Source organism: Alexandromys fortis, unplaced genomic scaffold (assembly GCF_014885135.2).
Source record: "Alexandromys fortis isolate MF-2015 unplaced genomic scaffold, M_Fortis_MF-2015_v1.1 scaffold_65, whole genome shotgun sequence".
Lineage (NCBI taxonomy): Eukaryota > Metazoa > Chordata > Mammalia > Rodentia > Cricetidae > Alexandromys > Alexandromys fortis.
The window spans coordinates 6650563-6665292 of record NW_026067986.1 but is presented as its reverse complement, the minus strand read 5'-3'; the positions used below and the strand labels follow the sequence as shown (position 1 = coordinate 6665292).

Sequence of the window (14730 nt, the reverse complement as noted above, 5' to 3'; positions counted from 1 at the left end):
ACATGTTTATGTATATTTTGTATGGGAGTTCTTCTTTCTCCTCCTCCTCCTCCCCTCCTCCTCCTCCTCCTCCTCCCCCCCCCCCCCCCCCCCCCCCCCCCCCTCCCCCTCCCCCCCCCCCCCCCCCCCCCCCTCCTCCTCCCCCTCCTCCTCTTCTTCTTCTTCTTCTTCTTCTTCTTCTTCTTCTTCTTCTTCTTCTTCTTCTTCTCCTTCTCTTTCTTCTTCTATACTTATTCATAAGGTCGTGGTTTTTAAAACATCCCTTTAATGTTCATTAGTTAGCAATAATAATCTTCATTATTTATATCTACTCTTTTCCAGTACTTAATGCTGTTTATCACATTAAAGCAATACTATGAAATAAGTCACCCTAAGTCATCTGTTGGCTCTACACATGTTATTAAGTTTGGATAATAGAAAAGAAGCAAGAAAGTGCTTGGTTTGGTCTGTTCAGGTGCTTACTCCCTTTTGAACAAGTTCTGTTTCACCTGGTCTTAATTAGCATATATATTTTGATTTATATGGCTTCTTCATTACTTGAATATAGTCTAAGTGCCATTCCCATGTCTATAGCAGAGATAGGTACAAGGACAAATTATTCCTTTAACAGCAGTGCTGATGCTTTGATCTCACATGGCCAGCCTTCCCACTTGAATATGCGAATGTCCACTACCATGAAGATGTCTGAATCCAGGGCTGTATATTCCATGTCTCTCTGTCTGGCCATAGACTTTTTTCCCCTTTCTTATTCTAACTAAATCAACACCAGGTCCTTCGCACCTCTTGCCTAGAAGTATTTTAAGAAATGCTCTGTTTCTCTTTGGAGAGAGATGAGGCGATAATGGGAAGGCCAAAAGGACAGAAGTCCAGCTTCCTGTGAAGCAGAACTGACCTTCCAGTAAGAGATGCACAACTTTCTGATTAGGTTTGTCTTTCTGTTTTTCAAAAATGATTGGGTCTAAGAGTGAGAAGGAAGACATTGTTTCTGTCAAAAATCAGAGGGTTTGGGCTACATTTTAAAATCTGGTTTCATTGGCCAGTAAAATATTTACAGGTGTTGGTAGTTTCTTATCTATCTATCTATCTATCTATCTATCTATCTATCTATCTATCTATCCATATCTTTCTATCATCTATCTATCCATCCATTTATTATCAATCTATCATCTACATATTACCTATCTATCTCTTTTCTATCTACTACCTACCTATCATCTATCTGTCATATACCCATATGTATTTTTGTTATTATAATAATTCTATTAGATATAGTAACTAGTAATTATGTTTACCTGGGAGATGCTCCTTCTAAGTACTTTGTACCCTTTTTCCATGATGCCTTAGAGTATCTGAATTTTGGACCTGCGACATCTGTATACTCTAGAAGAATGAATGACTCCCACTGATTAAGCATAACCACAAGATTCAAAGTGAATAAAGACATATTAAAAAAGATTAACACCCAATAAAGTCTTTCCTTTGAAATTCTGTGGAGGAACAAAGAACACTGCATGGAGGAGGATTGGGGTGAACACAGGATTAGCTCAGATGTACTTGTGACAGTTGCAAATCTCCTGTGCACTTACTCACTATTACTAAAGTAAATATTGCCATATTTTTTTCTTCGTGGAAGGATTTCAAATGCATTTCTCATACATAGGGTTTTCCATAATTGATTTATCATAAATACTGAGTGGATTATATTTTATGACTACTTCCTGCTCTTCGTTTTTACTACAAGCCGCATGAAGTCAACAGGGGCAGTATTAAGCCTGCACATCACTTCAGCTTAAATACTGCATGTGTAACATTCAGGAGGGTTCATCACTACTGTGTTTCCTTTGTTTTGTCTTTTACATGGCGGCTCTTGCCTTTTCACTTAACTTCAGAGTTAAGCTGGGAAATTTATCAAATTAAATGGAAGGTTTTCTAGTCCATATTAGGCACCGCAGAGCTGGGGTAGAGAACACAGAATGAAATTTTAAGATAGATACTGGAAAATGAAGTTCAAATTTTGAGTCAGAATTTACCTCATTTATTTACTCATCATTATCTATATTTTCTTTTAGCAGAATTCACCTATCTTAGACTTGTAGATCAAACAAGTATTCCAACATTAAATTCATTAAATTAAAAATAGCCATTGTAATCTCAGCACACGTCGTTGAGGCTGCATGCCTGTGTTCTATGAGCTAAGGAAGATGAATAAAAGTGTTGCCTGTTGAATCATTTAATTTTGAGCCTGTTCTCTGCTTTCCTTATTTCTTGTCCAATAGTTCAGCAACAGCATTTTCTAGTCTGCGCCTCTTTCTCCAGCAGTGAGTGTCGGTGGAGGAGGACTAGGCCACTTCTTTATGCAGCAGAGTTTTCTAAATTAAGTTCCCTGCATGGATAATTTCTTATATCCACGGGGCCCTGAGCTGGCTGTGTGGCTGGGAGAAGATTAATGGAAAGTAGGGGCCTGGACCAAGAGGAAGTGGATGAGGATACCACCGCCTTGACTGTGAGAAGCAGACAGATGCCCAGATGAAGGGAGACAATCCAAAGTTGACTCACTCCAGACTAAATCATTGGTATGGAGGCTATGCCTTGCTAGTCAGTGAAAAATTCAGATTTCAAGCTATCCTGGACACTGTGTTGGTGACCGTGGAGCGCTGATGGCTGTTTTGAATGAATGATGCCCACCTTCCGGGGACTCTTAATGATATGTTCAATTTCAGTGGAGGCTCTTCTATTGAGCTTTTGAATTATTGATCAGAAGATAGTAGGAATGTTCCAACAACCAAGTGTGAAGTTTCTGGCTAAGTTCGCGCTGGGTAAGGGCTTACCGGAAGCAAAAGTTCAGCACAGAGAGGAGCCTGTTTGACGGTACGGTTCTTTGTAAACAAGCTCAAAGCGAAACATGGGAAGCAGTCCATTTAACTCCAAGGATGGTGGAAACCTTTCAGCATTAACTATGAAGGGCAGGGGCCGTTTTTCTGTGTCACAAAAAGAAAACCTTCACCGTCTCATCACAAGGTATAAAATTCAGAACCTGCATATTAGTTTTTTCCAACGGGGGAAGCGATTTGTCCCACAGCGAGAGGAGAGTCTAGCTGGAAGCAAGGCGCTGGATTTTGGCATGTCTCTTTCTTGAACTGGAAGATCTGCAAGTATGTAAACAGATCTTCGAGCTTCCTTCCTCTAGGTGTGGCGGCCTGAAATGGGACAGGATGTGGGATGGGTCCTGGCTTGAATGGCCAGGACAAGACAAGCCACAGGGAGGTACAGCGGCTGATGCAGGGCCCGGGCAAGGCACAATTGCTTTTGTAGCAGAGCACAAAGAGAAAAAAAAATCCACTCCCAGCTGAACTATTTAACCAACCCATTTGTTTTTAAACTGCAGTTGAACTGTCGTTTGGGCAGTCATACATCCTTCCATAAAACACGGAGAAAACTTAATGGCTTTACGGCCGAAATGCTGGTAAGCAATTGGTAAAGAAATAAATACAAACACGGCTTGGGAACTTCTAGCTCCCTCTTACCCCAAGGCCTTGGCTGGCTCTCTCCTTGCTCGGCTCCCAGGGTCATAAACTCAAACGATAAACGTCATCCCTCTCTTGAATACATATTATCTCAACAGATATTTTATTGTAACTAAATGGACCGCCTTGAGGACACCAGTGAGTCTGCTTCTGGACTTGGCGGGGGAGGGAGGGGGACAGAGAGTTTTGCTTTGCTTGGGAGGAAGAAGCAAAAGCTGAAGAAAAAAGACAAGGGTGGAGGCGGGTGCAGCCCTCCGGTGGCTCAGCGTGGGGACTCTGCGGCTATAATAGATGGCTATGTGTCAGTGCGCATTAATATTTGATGAACATTGCCGTATTATCTTTTATGTGCGCTTCCACACTATGGCGAGGCAGCGAGGTTGCTTTAGACCAGGATTTATACGGGCAAGCGCAGTGGCTTTTACTTGGCAAAATTAGCACACATCCTGCTCTTAACGACGTCAAAAGGGGACGCTTCTGTTTATATTGAATAAACATGCAGAGGCTGGGTCCAGCCTTCCTTAAAACACTATTACCGTGAGCGCATAAACAAGGCGGACACAATAGTTTCTCGTAAATGGCACACTGAGGCGTTCTGTGCTCTGCTCCCTGGAAACAAAGATTCCATTTCTGTCATTATGAAAGACCCCTGAAACCGATACGGAAGTGAAAGCTTTGGCATTGTGGAGAGACCAGTGAAGAAAACGGAAGAAAAATGCTTAGATCTACAAAGGCTCTTGCTTGCTTTTTTTCATTTCTTTTTCTGAAAACTGAGCACAAGGTCTGGGAAGCATTATTTGTCCAGACAAAGCCTGGCCAAAAGGGCAAGCCATTAAAAGGGTGCAGCCCCCCCCGACACCATCGCAAAACAGACCAGAAAAAAAAAGACCAAACCCAAACCCAAAATACCTGAAACCAAAACAAATCTCAAAATACAAGTGGAGCTCGTTCTCCAGATACCCCTCAGCTGGACTGTCTAATATTCTTTACAAGCACAGTAGTTCGTTCACCCATGAAAATTACCTAAATAAGATTTTTTGAAGAAATCAGAAAGAAACCAAGCTTATTTATTGGGAGGGCAGTCCATGACAAGGCAGAAATGAAAGAAAGAGAGAAAGCACAGGCTTTGGAGAGGTAAAGACAGAGTCTTAATCTGACAACATTTGATGCGAATACTAAGGGCCACACCAGATACATTTTGTTTCTAAGCACTCATGATTGACATCCAAGGTACACTGAATAATTCATTCATTTACTTATCTAAAAGTATACATTTAGTCCTAATTATAGGTGGTATATTACGTGCAAGAAACAGACTGTCAGGCGATACATCAGGGGAGCACTATCCTTGGGGAGATCAAGTCTACAAGACAATGTGAATATACATCACTGTGATGGGTAATCTTGGTTGCCAACTAAACTTGAGAAGAAGGAACCTCCAATCGTAACTTTGCCTCCATCAGCTTGGCCTTTGAGCACATCTGGAGAGCATTTCCCTGATTGCTAGCTGAGATAGGAGAGTCTAGTCCCTTCACCGTGAGCGCCTAACATCCCTAGGCAGTGGGCCTGGGCTTAGACAGGCAGCAGAACTAGACAGTGGAGTTACGCCTCCGAGATCCTGCCTTTAGGTTCCTGCCCCGTGTCACCGCCCTGGCTTCCTTTATGGCAGACTGTCTCTCAGAAATGTAAGGTGAAATAAACCTTTTCCTGCTCAAGTTGATTTGGACAGAGTATTTGCTCACCGTAAAACAATCAACACAGCCTAGCACAGCAATTATATAACACACGGGGAAAAGGAGCAAGTTCAAAGCGTAAGCCTGTGCTGAGCAGAATCAATGAGCTTGGCTCTTGGTATTGCTTCTCTTCAGTAATTCCGTCACCCTCCTTGGTGGAGCTGGTCCTAGAAACTCGTTTGGCTACAGTGAGAGTGGTGGGCAGGGCAAGCTTCAAGGACACATGGAACCTGTTCATGCAAGGCCTGCATATACTGTCATCAGTTTGGAATTCTTAATGATTATCTTCAAGTTTTGTAAGTAAATTGGAGTGAAACAGTGGATCATGAGCAAGAACGAGACAGACATCTGTAGGCGCTTGCCACACTTTATAACAGGTGATACGGGCAGGGCTCCATGCTCACAGAATTCCAGCAGTTCCCCCAGCCACAGGAGTTCATTGATAACTCAAAAGGAGGATGAGGTAGGTGGATTACGCCTATAACCAATGATGTGGGGATGCTGTCAGCCTCAAGATGCCCTTCCGTTCAAACCAGAGGTTACTAAAGAACACGTAAAGTTATACCCCCAAAGACATGCAAATGGCCAAGGAAACTTACCATAGTTTGGATGTATTGCTGCTTCCCTAAACTGACCAACAACTTAGGCTGCAAATTTGATAAAGGCAAAAGGAAAGGTTGGGCAGAATTTGCTCCTCATGGTCGAAAGATAGTTTATTACTTAAGAGTTTTTTTTTCAGGTCAGGAGTCTGGGCATGGCTAATGGCTTCCTTGCCTTAGCCTAGTCCTTGAGAAGGACCATGAGAAGATAAAGAGGGGGATGAGAAACTAAGAGGGGGATGAGAAACTCATGGAGAGAGAGAGAGAGAGAGAGAGAGAGAGAGAGAGAGAGAGAGAGAGAGAGAGAGAAGAACATGTAAGAAAGCTTTGGTAACCACAAAGTATTGTTGGCTTGTTATTTCTGGGTCTTCTGGGAAAGGGATGTGTGGCATCTCTAGTTCAACAAGTAGAAAGGAGATATTGTGAAAGATTTTTCTCATTTCTTTTGATAATCTTGCACCCTTGAATTATTGTGTTGATTGTTACTTGCTAGTTGTTTTGAATAGAAAAAAATATTTTTAGTAACTAGCTTGAATTTTGATATTCTTTTTATACCATGCTTTGCTGTTTCTAGTGCTAAGTATTTGATTTGTAGGCAGAACTACTGAAATTCTTCTTCTACCACTAAGGTGCAAACTACTATCGAAAACCCTTGGGTGTTTTTTATTTCTCTTCTTGGTATTCACACTCTACGAACCTATCAACCTTCTGACCTTAAAGCTGCTCAATTGTTGGCTAATTTGTTATGCAACCATGGAAACCTAGCACAGTGGTATTCAATGCATTGAGGAAGATTTGCCCAACCTAGGTCTTTATCGTCAGTATTGAGGAAGTGTCATCAATGGTGGAGACACTAGGTAAAGACGAGGCAGCACTTCTCCAAGTGTTTGCTTACAGGACCCTTTTAGGATGGGAAAACTGTTGAACACCCCAAGGATATTCTATTTAAGTAACGTCACATGTTTCAGCATTTACCAAATGTAAAACTAAAACAGGCATTGGAATTCTTAAATATTTAAATTCATTTGGACACAGTAATATTTCACTATGTGTTGACATACGCTATTTTAATGAAAATGAATACGGCTTCTAAGAATAACTGAGATGATAAGAATGGCAATGTGTGCATTTTTTGAAATCCCTCTAATATTTGCCTTAATAGAAGATAACGGGACTCTAATACCATCTTTCGCATTGAATCTGCCGGATAATACATATCAAGTAGCCTTTGGAAAACGCCACTGTGCATTTGTGTGAGAATGAAAATGAAAATGCCACATAATACCTTGGTCCCTGGACTGCACACTGAGATCAACCGATCTAGGGCACGAAGAGGAAAGAATTTGGGACGCAAGTGAGTGAGCAACACCCTATTGAATGAAACAGTAAGTTTCTCTTAAATGCTTTCTTATACAAGCAATTGTTTATTTGGTAGAGGATTAGGTAGGAATCATCTGATGTTAATTCAAAAGCCATTTTTCTCCTCATCTTCCTTGCTCTAGCAAGAATACTGAATTCTGCTCGGGTACTGGGGGCTCTTGTGTCGAGGTGGAGCAAGCCAGTGGTCTGTCTGTCTCTCCATCATGGTTATGAGCACATAGACATAATGCAACCTTATAGTCACAGAAAGAGATTGTATGTGTTCAGTGATGAGAATAATCAGTAGCTTTTTTTTTGTTTGTTTGTTTTGCTTTTTGAGAAAGAGGTGAGGTCCATCCCTGTGTTGTTATTATGGTCTTTCTGCTCCAGTGGAGAAGGCCCTCTACTCTAGTGTGTCAGAGGCAGAGACTGGGTATTGTTGCTTCACCAAATTAAGGCGATCTCAAACTGTCCAACCTCTCCCTCCTTCAGTGAAAATATTAGTGAAGATATTGAGACTATGAGCTGATAGACCATTAATGCCTATGGAGCTGGGTTGAGACCTCAAACAAGCCACCAGATTCAAATAGACATGCTAATCATAGATGCATCTTAGCTACAGTGGTATCAACAGGAAAACAAAGACTGATGGGAAGGGATTCTGGATGTAAAAGTCACAGGAAATGGAGTCAGCAGAAGGATGCAGGCACGTACATTTGACAGGAACAGAAAGCAAACTCTAATGGTGTCATAGTTAATTGCTTGCCTGAGCAGCAGGAGGGTAGCATCAAAAACATCACATATGGAGTAGGTTTGGAGGGTGGTCGGTGAGAAGTAACTTTGGGCACATAGAATAAAGAAAACATAAAGCACACGTGGTACATGGTTCGTGCTTATCAAAAGATTCCCAGTATAGGACAGAGCTGATTGCCACAGTATTTGCTTTTCAGTCCCGCACATTTTTACTAAAAAATTTGTCTTCTTAGAAAATCTTTCTTGTGTCATCTTATCTAAAACTGTCTATTCATGACCTACTTCTTTAAAACTGTTGTATGTTAAGTCCAAATATACTTCATTATATCTTACTTAAGCACTGATTTCTATCGAACTACAGGTCTTCTTATTTATTGTGTTTTTCCATAGGAAGTAAGCTCGGTTACATAACTTTAATCTGTTTCATCCTCTTGCCTGGAGTAATGGCTACCTCTTAGATTCTCAGTGAGTATGTGTTACATGAATGGATCAATGCTCAGCGTATTGAGAGTTAGGCTGTAAAATCATCTGTCCCTCATCTGTGTACAGGTGTACAGGTGGAAATGCAAGCCTTGAGGAGAGATAAATGCATGAGAATTAGATGCCAAGTTTACATATGTGGCATCAGAAACATACTGGGCACCAAAGACTGCCCTGAATATTTTTTTTATCTGCATTTTGGAATCCAGCTCCTAAAAGTCCTCTGGGTAAGTTCTGTCACGTCTCTTATTTTACAGGTAGTGATGCTAGTTCAGAGATGCTAGGAAGTCAACTAAGAACACAAAGCCAGTCCGGGTGTAGGACCAGCAGTTTGTAGTTCCAGCGAGGGAGTCTTTATCTAGTAGATGCAATTAATAACTATGCTGAGGCATTTATGTGATTTCAAGGAAAGAGATTCAGATATTTTCTTGGGGTTTTTATTTTTTGGTTTTATAAAAGGGCTAAAAAGTTAATAACTGTCTCAAGGAAAACAACTTCTGGCTTTGAAATTGGGTCATTCTGATAATATATGTCCTTTAAACGAGAAAGGTGGAGCAGTGAACACTTTGACAGTTAAAAATAAAGTTAAAACTGTTCTGTTGAAATGATATGGTATTGTCAGTCCCACCTAGAACTACAGTGAAGTGACCTGGAAGATTTTATAGGACACATGGCACCAGTTGGCGGAGACCACACTTCTCTTGAAGTTATATATTGGATGTAAGTTCAAGTTCAACGGGTTAGGTCGGTCATGCCATCTCTTTTCCCTCAAAGACGCTTTTCATAAGGTAAATGACCATGGTCTATTTAAAACGGTTCCAGCCTAAGGGATGGTTTCCTTCTTTCATGAAAAAGCAGTCTTGGTAAAGGGCTCTTTTGGGCTCACACCATTTTTTTTACCTTTCACTCCTGGACATAAAGATAAAAATTCAAGATCAAAATGATTCTTTTATCGGGCCTTCAATTAAAAGATGTCATGACTTCCTCATTACTCGGTATAAATCCTAGATATGAATTTCAACTAGAGTAGGTTATTATGTTGAGAAAAATATGGATATGTATAACCTTGGGCAGGTTATTCAACTTTTCTTTCCTTTAGATTTATAAGAAGAAATACAAAATGGTCAGATTGTAAAATCCCCAAAGTCCCAAGAAGCCAGCCTTGAGACACTATGGCAATTTGGGAAGCAATTCAGTGGGATGGTGAGGAGCCTGGGTTCTGGGGACAAATGGTTTCTAAACCCCCCCCCTCTCGGTCCCAATCCCCTTCAGCCATACAAGAGGGTGAATGCTGTGTGGCATTTGGGATTCCTTTCCACCCTGGTTTACTCAGGAACATGGTAGGATGCATGAGAGCCCCATCTGAGTAGTAAACAGATCATATCTTTAATATTGGAGGCTGTTCATATTAACGGCCCTTTCTACAATAAATAACTTCCCCTATATTTCAGAGGAGCGTGATTCCCCCCCTCCCCTGGTTTGAATAGTCTATACAATACTGTCACCATCCTTTGAAATATAAAAAAAATAAATCAAAATCATCGTCATCTTTTTACAGTCCCAATCAAAAGGTTTGAATGTTTTCATTCCTTTCAACCCTTGCCCCATGCGACTCGATTAAGGGCTGCGGTTTGAGACCTATTTAAATGGTGGCACTGGAGATGTTGGAAGCGTTTCTGCGATGAGCTAAGACGCCATCCTGCAGCTCCAGAAATGGAAAAAGAAACAACACTAATCGAGAACCCAGTCTGAATGGTGAAGGTTCACCCCCAGGGGTCAGAGATGCAGCTCAGCAGCAGGGTGTTAGTCTTGCTTGGTTTCTGATGTTGCAATAAACACTGTGACCCAAAGCAACTCGGCGAGGAAAGGGTTACAGTCCATCATCTGGAGAAACCAGGCCAAGAACTCAAGTCCTGTCCTGGAGACAGGACATGAACAGGACATGAAGGAGAGGCCATGGGGGAAGGTTGCTTCCTGGCTTTCTCCTGGGAGTGTGTTCAGCTTGCTTTTTTTTTTTTTTTTTTTTTTTTTATAGACCCCGGGACCAAGTACCTGCCCAGGTGTGGCACTGCCTACAGTGGTCTCCATCTTCCCACATCAATAATTAATCAAGAAAACTCGCCGTAGGTAGGCCTATAGGCCAGTCTGATGGTCATGATTCTGAAATTTAAGCTCCCGGGTAGCTTGACGAGTCAGGTTGATCAAACCAAGTCAGCGTGGGTGCTTGCTTAGCTTGGGTAAGAGTCTGCCTTCAACTACGTGCACCATAAGGACAAAGAGAAAAGACCTAAGCAAGAAAGGAGCGTGTTGAAGAATTTTCAATACGATTTTAAAAAGAAGAGATTCATAGGAAATTGGGTTAATGCTAATGGTTTGTACCTAGGCTCCCAATAACCTTTGAAAATATCTCTCAATTCTCTTTCTATGGATGAAAATCTTTGAGATGTGAGGATCTGTTCACACATCCACACAACTGGCAGCACCAAAATCTACGGCCAGACAAGCAACCTGTATCTCAGCTCTTAACTAGGCTGTTGTTAAGAACACAGGAGCCTTTGTTGAGGGATGATGAGGCAAAGCCGGTGCTCTCAAGACACCAGGATGCTAAGCTTGCAAGCACCTGTGTGACCCCCGCCCATCCATTTCCCTTTCCAAGCATGTCTTTCTCTAGTAAATACAGCCAGCAGGAGCTCTGGAATCGTGGCCAGGGAATAAAGCAAGGCAGATTTGGCAGATTTAAACCCCGACTCGGTGTGGTCATTGCAGGTTGGTGATTTAGGTGGAAGGCAGCCTAAACTTGAGTGACTACCCTGGTAAAATCTTTTTTTCTGAGGCAGTAAAGACTTCTCTTCTTGTGACAGAAAATTCTTAAGAGAATTTATTTTTACTGATTTTTGTCTCTTCCTTCAAAAATGAAGAACAACGAGAAGAACATAATTCTTGGTTTAGGTATAAGCACTGGTGAGTGTATTTTCTGTCTAAACACCACAGTGAGACGTGAAGGTAGAAGGAAGTTTGGATTCTATGTCCATTTAGCAAAATCATAGCAACTTCACTGTGTGCTCCCAACCATGGTTTTCTGGTAAGACTTGACTCTAATCAGAAAGCAGCTGGTTACCAGATAACATTTGTGCCACTGTAGTATCCACGGGCATGCCTTGCCATGATGGTCATTACTGCAATTCATAGGGTTCTCTGCTAGTCAAGACTTCCCCTCTACCTAGCAGAGCAGCCTACATAGCATCTTCTCGTACTATGAAATCTAGCTAGCAGAAAGGAAACTGCTTGGTCATTACCAACTTGAATTCTCTGTTTCTCATGACTAATGAATATGGTACCTCTAGGAATATGGCCAAAATATACCATATGAAATTCCCAAAAGCAGTATAAAATACTCTTGAAAATTCACAAAGAAACTTACAATTTTGCGTCAATTACTGAAATAATTATCTCAAGCATCATTTTAAGGAATACACCTAAAATATTTTTTTATTTTTGAGACAAGTTCTTATGATGGAGTCCTCGTTGGCCCGGAACTACCTACATAGACTTAGAGATTTGCCTGCCTCTGTCCCCCCAGTCCTAGGATTAAAGATGTGGCCAATACACCTGGCCCCAAACATAAGAAATTTAAAATTAGGTTTCTACAAGTTTGCAGCGAGCCTGAAAAGGCACCCTTTTGCTTTGCATTTCTCACGGCTCCCTTCTCAGAACTTCCCACAGGGAGTGAGCCATGCACATAGGCAGATTGTTGGAGCAAAAAATGGACGCGTTGCTTTTTCTGTCCTCTTGTCTTGTTACTAATCTCCACAGTGGTAGGCCCCATATGGAAAATCAATTCCTGCTTCATTCTTGTAAGCCAGGTTTTATCTTTGTAAATACCTCCTTCTTGTCAGAGCCCAATCAAGCGCTTGTTCTTTCACAGGGGGCAAATTGTTGTCCTACTTTTACCTCGGGCTCTGATCCCTTGTTTCTATTTTCTAATGTGTCTCAGGCATTACGTCATTGGGGATCCAGAGGGGCCATTCTCTGTCCAAATCTGACCCTCAGACAAGTCAGAGAAGTGAGGAAGAAGAAGGCGGTAGTCTATTTTGAGGCCTACCAGCCGTCTCAGTAGAGGAGAAAGTAGCAGCGGTCTCTCTGAGGCCCCCTAGCCTTCTCAGATGAGGAGGAAGCAGGAGTCCCTCTGAGGGCCCCTAGCTTGCCCTGCTCTGCAGCAGGCAAAGGCCACACCTCTGCAGTGACGTCTCCAGGCTCCACCCACTGTGCAGCCTGTGTGAGTGAGTGGGCTGTAAGTCGCTCATTACGCCTTGCTAACATCAGGTCTTCTTCGTCCTTGAAGATCTTCAGATTTTCCATTTTCTCCTAATGCAGGCCTGAGTCTCATCTTCCACCCATCCTTCCTTCCTCCCCAGTGATGTTCAGGTATCAGCTAAGGGAAGATGGTATCAGAGCCACAAACAATCCTAAGAGCACAGTGGATTGATATAGCCAAGGTCTAGTTATGGTTCCAGGATGATAGAGCAGCTCCCTATTGAAGCATGAGTGGTATCTCTTCTAGGATGAGGGAAATAAAAGCCTGAGGAGTTCTGTGTTGACAATTCAGTCACAGGTCTCAGTCTTGAACTCGACAAATTGAATGGCCCACCCACAGTGACCAAGCAGTAGAATTCTCTCTCCTGCTCTGCGTGTGAGGAACCAGAGAGGTTCAGAGGCAAAAGCAGTAGTTTTCTATTTTAATTATGTACATGGGAGATGACAGCGCTCAGGGCTTCCCTTGTTGGCTTATTTGTAGTATTTTCATCTCAGTCTGTTCAGGTACTACTGGTGAAATTTACTTGTCCGTTCTTTTTATTATGTCATTATTTTTAGTAAATATTTCATGTCATTTTACCCATAAGTCTACTTTTTCTCTCACTACCTTAATGCACGAAACAATCCCACACCAGTTAGGATTTAAAGGGGTATTTATTTTGGGGGGTAAAACTCACAAAACACCAACCGTCAGGAAAGGAGCCTAGTCGCTGGAGCAGGAGCCGGAACCAAGCACAGGAAGCAAGAGAGCAGGCCTAGGCTTGCTGCTCTTTTTTAAAGATAAATAGACCACGCCCCAGTGGGCTGGTATTTTAGCAGCTATTGGCTGAAGGAGCCGAGGGTCCTCCTGCGGCACCTCTCCCTTTTGTTTAAGTAAGAGCGTTCTAAACCTACTACAAAATTATATACAATAAGAACAAATATCCTATCCTAACTAGCCCAAGTCTTGCATAATAAATAACTTGGACAAGTCATGAGAGGAAAGTTGCTACATTTATCTAGTCTTCATCCCCACAGAAGATCCAAGAAGGGAAATAATGTTACCTGAGTAATTAGGAAGTACAATCAAACATCTTCCAAAACATGAAACAAATCACAGAGACAACTGGCTTCCTGGGCAATCACCAAAACTCATGTTTTCAGTGTTGAAGCAACCAACTTTGACTAAGGCCTAGAATAACTGACAGGTTATTTTTAACAGGCAAGAGATCTTTCAAAACCATCTTACCCTGTCTTAGTAAGATCTGACAATTCTGTTTATTCATTTCCGGATACTGTGTATTTTGTCAGTAGTTGAGGTATGGGCAGTTCCTTGCCCAGAGGCCGGTTTTGTCAAGAAGAAGACAAGCTCTAAGTGGAGTGTCTTTGGTGCTCAACAATCTCTTGGGAATAGGTCAGTGTTGCCAGGAGTGATTGTGTCTCACTACCACAGAACTCTAAGATTAAATTAAATGCCATTTTCTACAGCTCTTCGAAGAGGTTGAAGACTATTTATACAAAATATAATCTCTATGCACCTAAAGAACCCGATTAACTATAAATATGACAGACATAGATGACTATTAATCTACAATTCTTAATACCTATCTCACTTAAAGACAGAGCTGTGAGCTCTGTGACTCACATTGCAAGGAGGAACTTAAAAACCCGCTCAGTATAGATCAAATTGGGCCGGCAGAGACTGTCCGTACCTGTGGATCCCCGGAGGCCTGGAGGTTCCGGCTGAGGGAGAGCTCGTCGTGCCAAGCCGAGCTGGCCAAGCAGAGCTGGTGACAGGTAGCCGAGCCAGAGGCAGGCAGCCGAGCTGGGGGATGGGGGGGGTGCGGGTTGGTTCGGCGCCAGATAATGCGCGAAACAATCCAACACCAGTTAGGATTTAAAAGGGTATTCATTTGGGGGGGGGGGGGACTCACAAAACACCAACCGTCAGGAAAGGTGCCTAGGAGCCAGAAAGAAGCGCAGGAAGCA

General features: G+C 42.2%; 1 protein-coding gene across 1 annotated transcript in view; it reads right to left on the bottom strand.

Moving 5' to 3' along the window:
• Window positions 1-14730, bottom strand: part of Tmeff2 (transmembrane protein with EGF like and two follistatin like domains 2) — a 233771-nt gene that overhangs the window by 75591 nt on the left and 143450 nt on the right. The gene's annotated exons all lie outside the window — the stretch shown is intronic.